The 16,090-nt window shown below is 36.1% G+C and overlaps 1 protein-coding gene across 1 annotated transcript in view; it reads right to left on the bottom strand.

Moving 5' to 3' along the window:
* Positions 1-16,090, bottom strand: part of LOC139588983 (guanine nucleotide-binding protein G(q) subunit alpha-like) — a 116,930-nt gene that overhangs the window by 61,865 nt on the left and 38,975 nt on the right. The window lies entirely within an intron of this gene.

Genomic DNA, 16,090 nt, shown 5'->3' with positions numbered 1-16,090 from the left:
TCAGTGATAAATGGCAGGATCATATGTTGCTATACAATTAATAACCATATTTTTGCAATCTCTACTCCTCTCCTGTATGACTCCTTCCCTTCCATTCTTTACATATTTTTCATTGTATTTCCATCAAAGATCTTGTAAGGTGCCGCCCTAAGAGTTTGTCTTAGATCCCATACTACCTATAAACACTCCAGCTTCCAAAAGCGTGTCCTGGGGACAGGACATGGGAGACAACTTCTAGTGACATTGGTGTACAAAGTTACAGTACTGCACAGTACAAGCCCAAAAACTTCTATGAGATTTCTAATTACAGCTTTCATTCTCTCTTTCTGTTCTCAAGCAGCATTTCAAACACACTGAACTTATTTTCATAAGACTCTGAACTGAAGGAGTGAGTTCAGTGCACACAGCTTCTGAATTGTGCAGGAGTTAACATCTTTGGAACTTTTCTCCCAAATGTCATGCTTTTATTAACATCAACTAATGGGTTTTTTTCCTCTTATTTCCTGAATATTTACTAATAAGTTCCTAAGCACTACTACAAATAATAGATGCCTAGAAATACAAAGATTTTGGTAAGAAATTTTCCTGTGTAGCCAACATTGTTTTTTACATCAATCTGGTTCTAACCTTATTTTATTATTGTCTTTTTTATACAGCCAATGGTGCTTTCTCTAAGCTTTTAACTGGTCATCATCCAGGATGTTAGATTTTTTTTATTTAATAGTGAAATGAGTTAACATGAAGTTATTTTAGCACAGATAATTTAGGGTTGGCATGCTTTATCGAGCCTGTTTGAAAATTACTTTAATCAAAAGAATTAAAGCAGCTCTGAAAAAAAATTCTCACAAAAGTATTTATCGGTGAATATATAATCATTGACATAGAGCTTAAAACCAGTCTTTCAAATAGCTTGGAACTTTTTCTGAATGAACTGCAGTATAACATTCTCTTTTAAAAATGCATATGAATGTCTGTATAATAAAGCCAAACATCATAAAACTAAGAGCACTATTAATCAGTTAGCAAAACAAGGTAATTGAAAGACAGAACAGTTCTCCAGACCCACTGAGACAAACCTTACCCTAGCAGGAGATTACATGACAAGCCATCTCATTTGTATAGTAACAAACACAGCTATGTTTCTATAGCCTAACAACTGCCTGGTCACCTGTACGGAACATTTTCTGACCTCTGCCTGTTTGCCATGATTCATGTTGTTGTCAAGCTAAGAGGTAAAAAAAACAAACTGCAGCAGTGAAGCTGTTCAGTGCTGTGTCACACCTGATGCTCACACAGCTCACTGTGCTCTCCTCTTTAGGGCCTCTCACATCAGCATCACAAATACCAGAGCCTGAATTCAAAACACTGCTTCTGGTTCTATAGGGTCCCCCACTTCTCACTGAAATGAGAAGAACCTGGTGTCCAGAGGTTTATTTGAATCTTAAACACAGCACATAGAGAGCCTACAGAAAGGCAGATGGAGTTCATGAACTAAGGAGGTAACTGATAAAGCATCTGCCTACTGTGTTTACAGAGGGGCAAGTATCACAAGCAAAGCAGTTTCATTGACACTAGCAACATGTTCGGCAGACATAGATGCACTGACTTCCTAAGTTCTGCAAGTAATTCAATCAGAGGAACAATGAAATGGCCCCCTGCCTCCAACCCCTGAATGACACTGTATCTCACAATTTATATAACTGGCTTGCTTCATAACAACTATCAGCCACTTTCCTAACTCCCGTGATATGCTGGTTTTGCTTCAGTTTTCAAGCCTATTTCATTAATAACTTAAACTCTAAGTAAAGTATTACTACTTTTCTTGCCTTCTCCTTTTGTATTTACAGAGATAACAAGCATGACTCACATGCACATTAAAACAGTGCTGTCCTCCTGAGTTACTGACCAGAAAGCTAAATAGCTTGTGCTGCTGTTCATAACTTCAACAAGTTTACGATCAGCCTCCTCATTATTTTTTTCAGCATTAGTGACACAATTAAAATACTATGCCAATTTTGTTCTGCTGCAAGAGCTTAAGGGAACTTACAAAATGCAGAACTGTTGTTCTTCTAGACTCAAGCTCCTAAGGAGGAAGTAAATCTTAAATGCAGCCTGAGACAGTTATCAAGGGAAATATACACACAGAGGCTTTCATAAATAAAGGCTCCTCTTCTTTCTACCTTGAGCAGGAGTTACAATGCCACCACCTTGTAATCAGTTTAATGCAAAAGGGAGCTCCAGAAATTCCAGTCTAGGACCTTTAAGATGTGTAAGAATAACTAAGATAATACTACCTTCCCTTCCCCAGAAGATATTCAGTGTGTATTACCAAGACTTTAAAACAAAAAGTATTGCAAATTCTAGATTTGTGTTTGGTTGGTTGATGGCGGGGGTTTGTGTTTTGTTCTTTTTTTGTGTGTGTTTTTTTTTTTTAATAATCTTCATTTTACTTAACTCTGGTACATTATGTTTAGTCTCCTTGGTAAGTGGAATAGGAATGAAAAGTCTCCAAAGAAAACAGTCAATGACAGATGAATGACTACAACATGGTATTTACATAAACTACCAAAAAATTGTGTGACTTTGCCAGGTAACCAGCAAATTCCTCCCTTTTATTCAGCTACTGCCTCAGGAGCAACAACAAAAAAAAACCTCAAACACAACAACATACTGAAATGAAAAAATTTACTCATCATTATAGATTTACTTCACTCAAGCTCTACAATAAATATTTATTTCATAATTAGGAGAGGGAAAAGTAATGAACAAAGCAGATTAAAAAGAACACAGTTTGCTGGACAGTGACTCATCAGTAACACAACCAACTCTGCATCAAGTAACATCATGTATTCCTAGTTTGCTTGCCATCAAGCATCCAAACCTAAACCCAAGGAGTTGAGTGTCGCTCCTAACTCCAATGTACAATGTATTTCTGGAGAAGGATTGCCATAAAGAGTTGCTGTCTATACAGACTGAAAACACCTTCATCCTAGTAAGCACCTCCTTTTTATTTTTTTCTTAGCCCCTTAATTAAAAGGAAACAGCATTTCAGCAGTTAGATCTTCAGAAGAGGTCTAAAATTAATTAGTTCAGGCAGTATGATTTGAGGTGTAATTTTTTTTCACCACCCCCACAGATAGCAGAGCTAAGCGGAAAGAGTGACTAAGGTAGCACAAGGACAATGCCATAGATTTATATGACTAAGGAAAAACAGTATTAAATTTATCAAGTAAAAAAACCCCACAGAATATTCCACTAACAAAAACAATAGTAACTGAATTTCAGTTACTTACTATTGCAATCTTTCTCTGGATGTTTTCCCCATATTTTTCATTTCAATAAGGTATTCAGTAATACTAACATTTGTTTGTCAGGCTCTTAACAAAGAAAATCTTCAGAAAAAAGTAAAACTGTGTCTTACAAAAACTCTGCTCATGCTGTTCACCAAAACTTACTAAAGCACAGTCTAAAACTAAATTTTAACTGTGTCCTATACAATAAATACAAAGCACAGAAATAAATCTTCCATTTTCTTGAACGGAGATTTTATTACTGGCAGGACTCTGCATATCACATTTTGTAACTTAGCCTTTACACCAAACACAGAAAAGATGCAGTAGCCCCCTGAGAAGGAATCTGTTAAGTCCCATACTTTGGAGAGGAAGGCAGTCAGCCAGAGGCTTGCCTTTTGACATTGCAAATATACTGACCAAATTATGGTTTGCTCATGCTTATGAAGCCTTCCATTAATAACCTGGTATTAGTCTGAGCAAGTACTTATCAATATGATTAAGAGGACAACCACTGGACTCATGACAATTAACGGCAAGTTTCAAGTACCCTTGTAAAAGATAAAAACTTATGGGCCAGATTGAATGCATTCTTTACTAAAACATGCAAAGATTTCTTTGAATACTTGTTTTTTCCCCGAAAGTTTTTGCATGAATACTTCCACTACGCTTGTGAAACTTGTGCTTGGAAGGATACTTGATGTCAAGAGGGAATGCCTTGTAGAATAAATAAGTGGAAAGAACATATTTTTGGTTATAATTTCAATTACACCTTTAATCTTCATTATTTTGCTGAAGAAAGTTTGTAGGGAAGCTTTCTACCATCTCTGTGTAATCTGAAATACAGGTACTGTGGCTCCTGAATAAAAGCCTAAATACTGTTTAACCGCCTAGAATAACTCCTCCTACTGACAATCTGTGTACAATCAGAGGCAAATAGGTTTCCATGGGTAAACTACCCATATTCCTGCTAAATGCATGCAAAGCACATGGCACTGGTTCAGCCTGCTGCTCTGCAGTGGTAGTGGGGTGCTGGTCAAATAAATAACAAGAAAGTAACTGTAGATCAAAGTGTAGATCAAACTTGGTGTTTCTTGAGCCAAGTATTTTTTTTTTTTTTTTGCTACTGGAAGGGGCTTCGTTAGCTTGCCTTGTGCACCCCAATGTTAGTAAACCCAAATCAGCTGCCCTATGGACTACAGACAGTGATCGTTCAAGTGCACTATCTGTATGGCAGTCATATGCCCCACCAACAGTGAACTCACACTGACAAGACAGAGGGGGAGGAGGAAAACACTTCTTCGCTGAGTCAGACTCTGGAGTCTGAGGCTGGCAAAGCAATTAAGAAGCATCTTTCAGAAATCTCAATTGTGCTTTCACTGTTCATCTACTAGGCAGGAATCACTTATGTTAACAGCATTTCACTAGAAGAGCTGGAAGAGAGGAAAATAAGGTTTGCCTTCCTAATTGTTATTTCCGACTTCTACTCAGTTGTAAGTACCTATCCTTCAGTTTTCATATAATTGAAACAGTGATAATGGAAAGGTCAAAAAGCAAGCATGTATTAGATTAAAAAGATCAGAGGTGGTAACGCAAGCAAAAACAGGGTGGTGACAGAAAGCATTAGAAAGCAATATTCACTACAAACTGACTATGCACAATCCTGCAATTTCCAAAATTAGGATTAATTTTGTTACAACTTCTCACAGCAGAGGACAGATTTACTAACGCTAAAAAAAAGTAAGTAAAAGGGAGTCAGTGAAAGCAGAATTAGCAGCTTAGATACCAAAAGCCCCTCCTTATGTTTAGACAATGCTAGTACAATTACTAACATATCAAAAAAATGCTTCAAAATGGTGCCAGACATGTTTTAACAAGGAGTAGATTTTGGTTTTAACTGTTTTAAAAAACTGATGTCAGAAGAGGCAGCATTAGTTTTGTCCCATTAAAAGAAATGTACTGGAGCTCATCTTAAACTGTGCATCTTGAAGCTAGATTGTCTTTTTCCTGCTTGTTACACAGCCAATATTAAAATTAAGAAATTGAAGGTAATGTCTTTATAAATTGCTTTACTTACATGTTAAATGGTAATTAAATCACTATTGTTTCATATCCACAATAGAGAATTTCACTTCTTAAAAGTAACTTTCCCACCATTAAAAAAATGAACACTCAAAAGCAGAACAAAACCCCAGACAATGTGTGAAATTCACATTCAGAAACCAACGAAGGGAGAAAAATTTCTTGACAGGCAACAGTTCACACTTTTAATCTCAAAATAAAGATGAACACATACATTTTTTTACCAGCAAAAATATTTTCCATCTTGATTTTTCTGATAAGTGAATAGTATCAACCTCTATAAGTTAAAATGCAAATAAATCTTCAACAAACAAATCAGGTTGGCAAGAAATGAAACCTGATAGCAAAACTTGAGTTGCTTACTTTAGTTTCATGTAGATCACTTTGTTTAGCTCAGGGTGTTTCTTGTTTTAATCAGTGGAAGATATTACCTGCATCAATTAACTGCATGATCGTATCAACCAGTATAAGCATATATTAAAAATTACCTCCAAAAGGATCTGGTATGGACTTAGTAACATTTTCTAGAATGTTCTATAGTTGCACATGAGGTCTGAGGTCAAACTTAGAAAATCAGCCAAGAAATACTTAATTGAGAGTTTGGGGGAGGTGGAGTGGGGGGGAAGAGATTTGAAAGAAATACTTAAGCATAAGATAGGGATAAATCATCTTTATACCCTCCTGACAGTTGATGCTTTTAGCTTCAGGCACTACTCCAAGTTAAGTTAGAACATCCTCCATGGTGACCTAACTTTCAGCAGCAGCTAGTGGATCTGGCAGACACTGCTGTGCTTTCTCTACTTTCTCAAATCACATCTCTGTATATGAATACTGAACACTGCAGGGGAGCAGAGGTTAGTGTGCAGATCCTGAGGTTGGCCATAAGGAACAAGTATCCAAAACCACTGCAGTCCATTTTCTGAACCAGCTCTCAAGACTGTAGAGCATGTACTTCTGTATGCGTGTGCAGCTGCCCAAGGCACTGAGCCACAAACATGATTCCAGCATTCAGTTCCCCAGTGATACAGGTTGTGAAGCAACACCAAACTAGCAGTGACTAATACTTTGGTAAAATGATGTCATAAAGGAAAGAGTTTTGTTTCATTCAGAGGACATAAAGGGGAAAAAAAAATAGGCAATTACCTTACTCAAACTAGTTAGCTTGAAGTTTCCTATCTTTGAATTAACCAACATTAACGTTAATTTAAATGCTGTGGGATACCATCCAAGATCCATATTTAGACTCTTAGCTATGCTGCTTGCGGTAAGACTGACATTTTCAAGGCCATATAAGCCACTGAAAGTGACACGGACCGAAGAAAGGATCCCTACAGCTTACTGCAGGTCACCAGATGTGTGAGAGAATTTCAAAGAGACTGACAGTTCATGGTGATTGAAGGCAGCACATGCTAAGCATGCTTACTGCTGCTCTCCATTTAAGAATCTGTGCTGCAAACTGGATGTGGGTTTGTCCTGGGACTGCTCAGAGCAAGACTGCTACTGCAAGCAGGGCGAAGGGCAGAGAATCTGGGGCATTGGACAGAATCACAGTTAATAATACTGGAAAGGAGGGAGGAAAAGCTCTGCCTTTGAAGAATCTCCCCACAATAGCTCTGAACACTTTTTCCAGCCCTGGTCTTCATTTTGACGTCTAGCTATTAGTACTTCAGGCCTACCCACTGATCTCTATTGAGTACAGGTCTCCATATAACAAGATGATATAAGACGAAAGACAGTAGAGACTGACACTCAGAATGGCAAGATTACCACAGAACAGAAGAAGTATTTTAAGGGATATGAGCCTTTCCCTTATTCCCTTATTGTGCTGAAGAAAAAAAAATTATGTAGTGCAGAGGAGAATACTTAGCTCACTTATTGATTTTATTTATAAATGGTGACAGTGAAGGCACTTGTAACACACTATAAGAGTGGAGATTTATCATTGCTTCTTTCGTAAGACTCATCTGTTGATGTAGTGAAGCATAATTAGGAGATGGGCATGAATACATGTCTGAATTTTGCATGCAGTAGGGTTCTAGTTAAGAGTATTTTTACTCAGCCTTTCAAAACATCTATGAACTCCAATTTCTACTATAAAATTACTTCCTAGTGAAAGCATGCATTACATTTCTGCTCATTTTAAGGATGAGATAGTTACTGTCTCTTCTTTTCTTGTACTGTAAAGAAGGGACGTTATGTATTTCATGCAATGCTGCCAACTGCAGACCCAAAATTATGGCATTGTTTTTTGTTTGATTCCTCAGCCACTTGGGAATACTTATTTTTAACAAGAACTGTAGTAAAATTCCCTGGAACTCTGCAGCTGGTATAAATCTGTATCTGCAAAGCAGGTGCTGGAAAATACAACTATATCAGGAAGCCTGTGTTTCAGAGTCATATCAACCATTTTTCCAACTGTGTTAAATACTGATTCACGTGATTACTTCCCATGCTGCTAAAGAAAACTAAGACTGTCCTGAGAAACTCACTGAATTCTAAGAAGTCCGAAAGCTCAGAAATATGGGAACCAGGCACAAGGCACAGCAGTGTAAGAGTTCTCATTTAGTACTCTCCCTCACACTCTTCTGCCAAATACAATTGCATAAAATTAGAGAATATGCAAAGTGAAAGAAAAAAAAATCCCACAAACCTTAACACAAGAAGATAGATCTAATTGCCAAATATAAAATAATAAAAACAGTTGTCTAAGGAAATACCTTACTTGATAACCTGTTGAGAAATAATTGTGTCATGTTCAAAGATTAATGACCTAATGAGACCATCTGAACACTGGAAAAGCATTACTAAACAAACTCTCTTCGGGGACTAACTCTTTCTTTACAAAGCATAATCCTGACAACTCAGCCTACATATCAACAATATATTCCTCCCTTTGCCCACATCTCTACCAACCCCTCTCCCCAAGGCGTATTTATTTAAATTTCCTCTCATTGTAGTAACTTCATATGCAAAATCTAATTTTCATCCCTTTCCAAAGAGGAAAGAACTCGTAAAATCTAATTCTTGTGTTTAGACCAGTAAGAAGGACACAATGAAAAATTGCATTAAAATCTAGCAAAGCCAGAATTTGATTGCATTTTATGTTGGCAAGGATTCTATCTGTTTCAGTACATCCAGACATTTACAACACCTGCCTGGGATGCACTCATAAAAGGTTGTTTTCTACTGCATATTCTAGCCAGTAGATGATAAATCAAAAAAGACCTGCTGGATCACAAAAATCCATCCCAGTGTGCCTTAAGAAAGTAACTCTAAATAGTACTGACTTCAAAGTAGAAAAATTAAAAACATTACTGTTATAGGTTCCTTATTTGCCAGACAGGCAAAACATTACCCACATTGCTGATTCATATGGTATTATCAGACAGCAGTGCACAGGAAGCTCTACAGGAAGACCACAAAAGCTGACGAGTGTCCAAAAAGGGACAGATAGGCAGAAACATACCAGGAAGAACTTACACACCCCACTGCAATCAGGAAACAACAAAGCTAGTGAGTGAGCAAGCTATAGCTCCTACCAATCATTAATCCTCAAAAAACTACTTCTTGAAAAGGTACACTTTTTTTCTGAAAGAAAAGACATGAGGAAAATTTGAGTAGTTTTCTACAGCAGGGAGCTGCTATTTAAAACATTTTGCAATGCAGTGACAGAGTACACCACTATAGCAACAGCAGCCAGTGCATGTCATTGTTTATCACACAAGAAGGGCATGAGCTACAGGGCTTTACTGTCATGCTCCTCTCTGTTTAGGATGGTTTTGTTTATAAAAGCTGCCCCAGAAAAAGAACTTTTTTAAAAACAGGGCCTTTCACAATGAGTCTAATAATAATGTCACACAATTTCTTTTCCCTATCAGAAGTACCAGAATATCCCACAGGTGAAATTAAAAACTTCCATGACTCAACTTGGAAAAATGCTGACTGGTGTTAAGACACTTTTCATAGGACAGGATTTTCAAGAAGTAAGTGAACTATACACAACACAGTATCATTATGAAAATTCTGAAAAGAGCTTCTAAAAATTAACAAGTCTGCAAAAAGACATATCCCCTCAACATCACAGAAGCGTCCTTAGAACCTTCCTGACCTTTAAATACCACCTGCATGGTCTGTGTTCTCCTTCAGGAAAGTTTCAGTTATCTCAGTGTGCAAGCTCCTCTGCAGCGTCTGAGGAGATGTGTCCATACATGCATTACTCAATCTTTTCATACACAGTCTTAAACACCTTCCCTTATGAGCAACTTTGAATCAGATATAGGTAACTCCAACTTTCTTCAATAAAAATCCATTTCATACTGCATATGTAACTGTAGATACACGTCCTAGACATATTTTCATGTCTTTTACTGATGTCTCAGTTCAACACCAACAGCTCCTCCATGGCTCATTATCAAAGTGCCATTTAAATTGTTTTACTGCAAGAGTTTTTAAAAGCTCCTTACAAAGTGGCAAGTGGTTGGAAAAAAATCCATCTTTTTCAAAATCAAGACTAAGTTTTAAGATTAATTTCTCCCCCAAATTCCTACTACGCAGCTAAATTAAAATACCTATAAACTATTTTTGAAAAATGCCACTACATTTCCTTTTTCCTGTGCCTTTCTTATTTGTAGACTGTTTGCTACAGCAGAATTTACAGTATCTGATATGTTTTTGCACTGTTTTGAATGGCTTAATTTTCAATTCTTCATCATAACCCGTTCACCTTTTCAAAGATCAAGGTAGTATTTAAGTGTGACAGAGAAAGTAAAAGAAAGAAAAAGAGGAAAAAATAACTAAAGCAAATCTGTTAAGTTCTAGGGTTATATTTCAGCTTAAAGAAATCCTTTTTCAATCCAGACTTTGAATAAAAGCAGCTTTAAAAAATGCAAAGGGTCAAAGGAATATTAAAAACATATATTAGAATTGTTTCAAATATATTCTGTGCAAAATCAGTTTTATTCAATTCCATGGGTTTACGACTGAGGGTAAAACCTATTAGTACACTGTATCTACAAATTGGCTTAGGAGATTAACAACTAAACAGTAAGCCAAATTTTAACACTGACTAGAAGGTCATATTAAGAAAAATGGTAAGTCATCATCAGAAACAACTTTAACTACTACTTTAATTGTATCAGCTTTTCCACAGTATCATTTGTCTCAGAAACTCATATGTATGTCAGGACTAATGAGGACTAATGAGTCAGGACTAACTAACATGACAGTTAGAGAAATGTTAGAAAGCAGCTCTTCATAATTCCCATCCCTACAACCCAACATTTAGCTTTTCATGTCATATTTGAAACTGTTCACAGAAGTGATTTGCTCACAATAAATTACTTTCTTACCTAGCTAGTAATTTATGTCCACTATAGCAATCTAAACATTAAACAATCTACAGTCAAGAGCTCTATACTTTCTTGACAAAGATGAAGCACACAACCATAGCCTTGTGATTGTCTGTTTGTTATGTAAATGTTATGAAAAAATTAAAATGTAACGTGACTAATGTCATGCTTTGATTTTCCTCTGCCAACCTACTCTTCCAGAAGCAAAACCCTGGATTCTTGCCTCATTACTCACCTTTATGCAATCACCCAAAGTGAATACAAAATCTAAGAGTAGAGCTACATGGGCCCATAGCCTAAAAACAGGTAGGCATGTGATGGGATTGATGAAGTGTGAATATGTAATCACCTCTTCATGTGCAGACTTTAATCCTAATTTAACCAGGGAGAAAAAAAGAGCAAAATAATCTTTCAGAAAAAGTAGAGGTCAATGTGAATACTTCTACTAGGCAATACATCCAACAATCCAAAACAAATTAAACTTCAGAAACAAAAAAAGGGGGTTGTGGGGAGGAAGGAGGGAAGGGCGGGTTGTGTTTTGATTTTTTTTTGTGGATTTTTTTAACTACTCTTTTGTCAAGCCAAGGCTGAATTTCATTATAAGACAAAACCTGCTTGCACTGTAATTTTTACCATATAGGAAGAGCACACTGAACAAGGGACTGACAAAATCTGGATCAATATATTGTCCATTTAATCTGAAGAACTATTAATTGATTGCAATAAACCTTATTTCAAGCATCTTGTGTGTTACTAGGAATTACAATGAAGAAACAAGTAACTTTTAGTCATTCTACATAATAAAACCAGAACACAATAGGATCTGAATTCCCCCAAAAAAGGTTATTGTGAGTAAGAAATATTCTTATAAATTACAGAGGAAAATATGACAAAAATACTTCAATCTGAAATTAATTTAGAGAAAAGTATTAGACAAGCTTAGCCTATCTCCTGTAGAAATGAATTAAGTAATTAGGAAACTATGACTTCTAAATATCTCCTTCTTGAAAGTACTTATATATGATTATGTTTATCCATTATTTTTATAAAACTGTATTGTCTAAATATGGCAGCTAATAATAATGGCAGCTAATCATGAAGAAAGTCAGAACCATTCCAAGAGTACACAATCTCACTACCTTAAAATATATGCCAAACTCCCATTACACATAAAAGTTGCCCTAAGCGAATTTCGTATCTTCGTCATCAGTGAACACACTCATGTGAACATTCCCTGGAGAACAGCAGAGTGTTCATTTATCTATATGTTTATTTTAAAGAAAGTATTTGAAACTCTTCATGGGAGCATTCAACTCTGCTTCTCCAGCTTACTTCTCATATACCATCATCTTCCCTACACATTTGAAAAAACAGCTAGAACTTGGGCTTCTGTTGGGATAAAGTATGGAATACTTAAGCAGAACATAACAAGATGAAACAAGTAATTCAACAATCCATTAGAGCAATACAGATAAATGGAAGTGCCCTCTGCTCTAAACAGAGAGCAAGCAAATGAGTGACTAGGAGAACAGAATATAAATTACTACATATATGGGGAGCTTTTTGCTTGTTAGTTTTAATTTTATTCAAATATAAAAAAGGAAAACAGAAGAAAGTAGGACAAAATGGTATGCCACACGTAAGTACGTAAAGATGCACTGAGGTGAAATGTACGTAAGACTGAGGAGGTGCCAGAAAGAAGAGCAAAGAATGAGAAAACCAAATGACTGACAGGAGACTGATAAAAAGATGAGAAAGGCAGTTGAGGAGAGGCTGCTATCTATTTAAGATCATTGAAATCCTCACAAAGCTTCTTTACTAAGCACTCAGGAAGAAACTGCTTGTGGCTTTATTGGAAGCCCTAAAGTTCATGGATCAATATCCCCATGGGAGGAAATACAGCTATCAGGGACATGGGCTTTTCCTCATATTACAGCTTCCAGTGAAAAAAAAAGTAAGCTCTCTTCAGTTCCTTTGTCTGAATACATGTAGTTCAATGACCACGATATTTTAAATCCTCTATACACTCTTGCACATTATCTGACTGCAGCTATCTATTTCTTGCTAAAATAATGCCTATAGAGCCTCCTGGTCTTAGAAGCATTTAACTCTTCTGCAAGACTTGCTCTTTATTGGGTAATTTTACTTTTTGGTTTTGAGTGCTTGGAGAAACACCTCAGAGAACCTAAATACTAACCAAGCACTAAACATTGTTAAATACTAAACAAGAACCATACAGGTTTCTCCATCTGCTTGAAGAGCCATTTGATTATATCCATTCTAAAGCATTAAGCATTTTATGTCACTATCCCAAGAACTTAATTCTTGCTTTTTTGTTAAATAAACCCCCCCTCTAAACTGAAAGACTTTCCTCCCAGTTTGCACACTACTGCTCTAGATTCAGTCCTTCACACTCTGTTTCAGGTGAGGTGTCTGCAGTAAGTCCTTTCCTCCAAGCTATGTTTGTTCAACATCAAATTTCACCATGGGATTTCACCACTTAACATTCCCAACTGTTTACCCAAGACAAAAACTTATGCAATCTCATTCCATTCCTGCTCCTATTGTCCCACTTCTGCCTGTAATTTTATTAGCGTTCTCCAGTGGATCTGTCTGACATGGAAAAAACCAAGCTAACAAAACAATTACGGACTTGAAGATAATGCTAGTAAGATTTTGAACTTTGAAACCATTTCTGATATCTGCTCATTTTGACTGCAAGACATTTCCCAAGGGAAACAGGCACAAATACAGACAAAAATTAATCAGAATACACTCTTAGAAACTTAACAGCAAATGTCTACCACAAAACTTGCTTTTATGTTTCCAGCTTCTTGAAAAACTTTCCTTCAGCCTGTTGTTGAAGACTACAGTTACTCATATTAGTTTTAGTGTTATGAATATTTAAGAAGTCTCACAGGAAATTATGGGAATGGGATTCAAGTAAGGTTTCCTGCCTCTTAATCACCATGGAGTGACACCTTCCTGATACTGTCTGCTGGAACAGAGTAACAGCTTGTCTTTTGAAAGTTACATTAAAATGGAAAAGTATAGGACAACCATAGTATTTGGTGTTTAGTATAGTAGTAGATTCATTTGTCTAAAAATACAAACTGCAAAAAGCATAAGCCTGTATTTTTTTAATATACATTTGAACACCTGGGGTTGCATGAGTTAGTTTGTACAAACAAAATTTTGCAAAAGATAGGCAATTTTCAGAATTGCTTCTGAACATTTCTCTAAAAACTAACACTTTCCATTATTTCATAAAATACTTCTTACCCTAAAATTCAAAAGCCATACAACTTCTAGTTGAAAAAGAATTAATGGAAGCACAGTAAAATTTACTCAAAAGGAAACTAGAAAAGTCTATAGGCAACTATTTCCCATGACAGACAAATTCCTAAAAGAGGAGATCACACTCACCCATTATCTTAAACCTCAGAAGAGCTCACATTCAGAAGTTTAAACACATAAAAATGAATGTCTTTCATTATATAATGCTATACCATCAGTACTGAGATATTAGCTTCTAAACACAATTATATTTCTCAATTGGCTTTACTCTGATAATAAATCTTTCAAAACAGTCTAGGTTACTATAATATAGGACAATGCATTTCAATCTCTGCCTCTTTAGTTACATTTGTGACTATGAAGACAAATATAATCTCACAAGAACGGACCTGTGAAATTTAGAACTTACCTATGGCTACGTTGATTATACTAAAATAATCCAATGTAAATGTTGTGATGCTGTACACCACACAAAGAAAACAGCTGCCTACTTAACTGACTGCTAAGGACACTTCAAATTCCAGCAGCATTCAGAGATTCAAAATACTCCAAATTTTATAAATCACAGTTAAAGGTATGAAAATTGGTACAGTAAAAGAAAACCATTTATACTGTAGCCCCGAAGTCTATTGCAGAACATGAAGAACTTGACCCAAAAAAAGGGTAATTTTTTTCTTCAGGCCCAACCACATCAATACCGACTTGACCTGCAATTTTCTAAACTACAGTGTACAACAGCTACTGTGCTAAAAATATTCTGTTACTCAAACTTCAAGATATTCTCTCCAGAGATAGGATTTCCTGATAGGAGATTCAAATTAATAGGAATTTGAATTTCCTGTGTTTTCCCTTCCTGTGTTTTCTAGATTGCTAGACTAATGAGTTTGTTTTCAACAGCCTGTAAAAAAATGAAGGAGCAGATTTATTTGTTGACTGGTGTTCAGTGCTTTGAAGTGAAGTGACCTTGTATACAGAGAAAAAGTGTAGTAGACCACAGTCATGTCTATTTAGACACAATGCTGCAGCGCATTTGGTTTTTCCTACACTCCTGAAGGAATTTGTACAGGAATTGCCTTGAGAGCCTGGTAACTGGTGACTTTTATTTTAGTCTGCAAGTAGCCCTATTAGAAACTGATGGGAATGCTTGTGAAGTAGCTGAGCAGAGACCCCTACTTTGAGCAAAGTAATTTTTATGTAGAGAAAGTGAACAGTTCTGGCCATGCATATTCAGCTATGGCAAACCTACCTGACTCAGCCATATAAACACACTAGAAAAAGTCAGCACATCCAAAAATAATTATGGAACACATACTCTGTAATATAATACAATGAAAAAAGAATCCTAATCTATCATTAGGATTTCCAGATATTAAGGCTAAGTGACAGTCAACACCAATTTTGAAGAAAAAATGTGCTTTACAATCAACTAACTTTTCAGGCCAGTATGTTTCATGCTTTGCACACAGCAAAAACATGGAGCCAAAAGACTGAAAAGAAAATGAAAACGCAGTTTTAAAACTAATTAGACATTTGATTGTGATTTATAAAGGATGATGGGAAAACAGACAGCAGCAGCAGGCAGCTGGACTATGAAATTTAACAGTCAGGAGTCTCACCAAATACAAAATTTTCAATCCTTTTCACATGCACGAAAAACCCCATCCGCCATTAAAGGTTAACAATATTGATTCTGACAGATGGGATCCTCCTGACTTCCTACTGCATCAAGTCACCCTCCTGCAAGATGCTTGTTATTGCAACATTACATCACCAACAAAATAATGATCATCTGTGATGACTTCAGCAAATGCAAATGAAAAAACAACTCATCATTAGCCTGCTAATAAGCTTTATCTTTCCTACTTATAAGTCAGCTGTTGTAAAACACATATAGCAGTTCAGGTCTAAAAATCAAACTTCATATATTTAGACACAAAAGATTCTATTACTAACCCAAGTTTATCTCATTTTCTCTTTCCCAGTTAATGGATGCTTTTTTTAATTGTAAATGTTGCTGCTCTTTGATATTTTCTATTAATGAAAAAAACCAGAATAAAAGAACTTTTGAGTAAT

This window comes from Agelaius tricolor, unplaced genomic scaffold (assembly GCF_023055355.1).
Source record: "Agelaius tricolor isolate 1412-34295 unplaced genomic scaffold, bAgeTri1.0.p SCAF_4, whole genome shotgun sequence".
In the NCBI taxonomy this organism is placed as follows: Eukaryota; Metazoa; Chordata; class Aves; order Passeriformes; family Icteridae; genus Agelaius; species Agelaius tricolor.
Note: the sequence above shows the minus strand (reverse complement) of the source record. Positions and strands in the feature narration are given on the sequence as shown.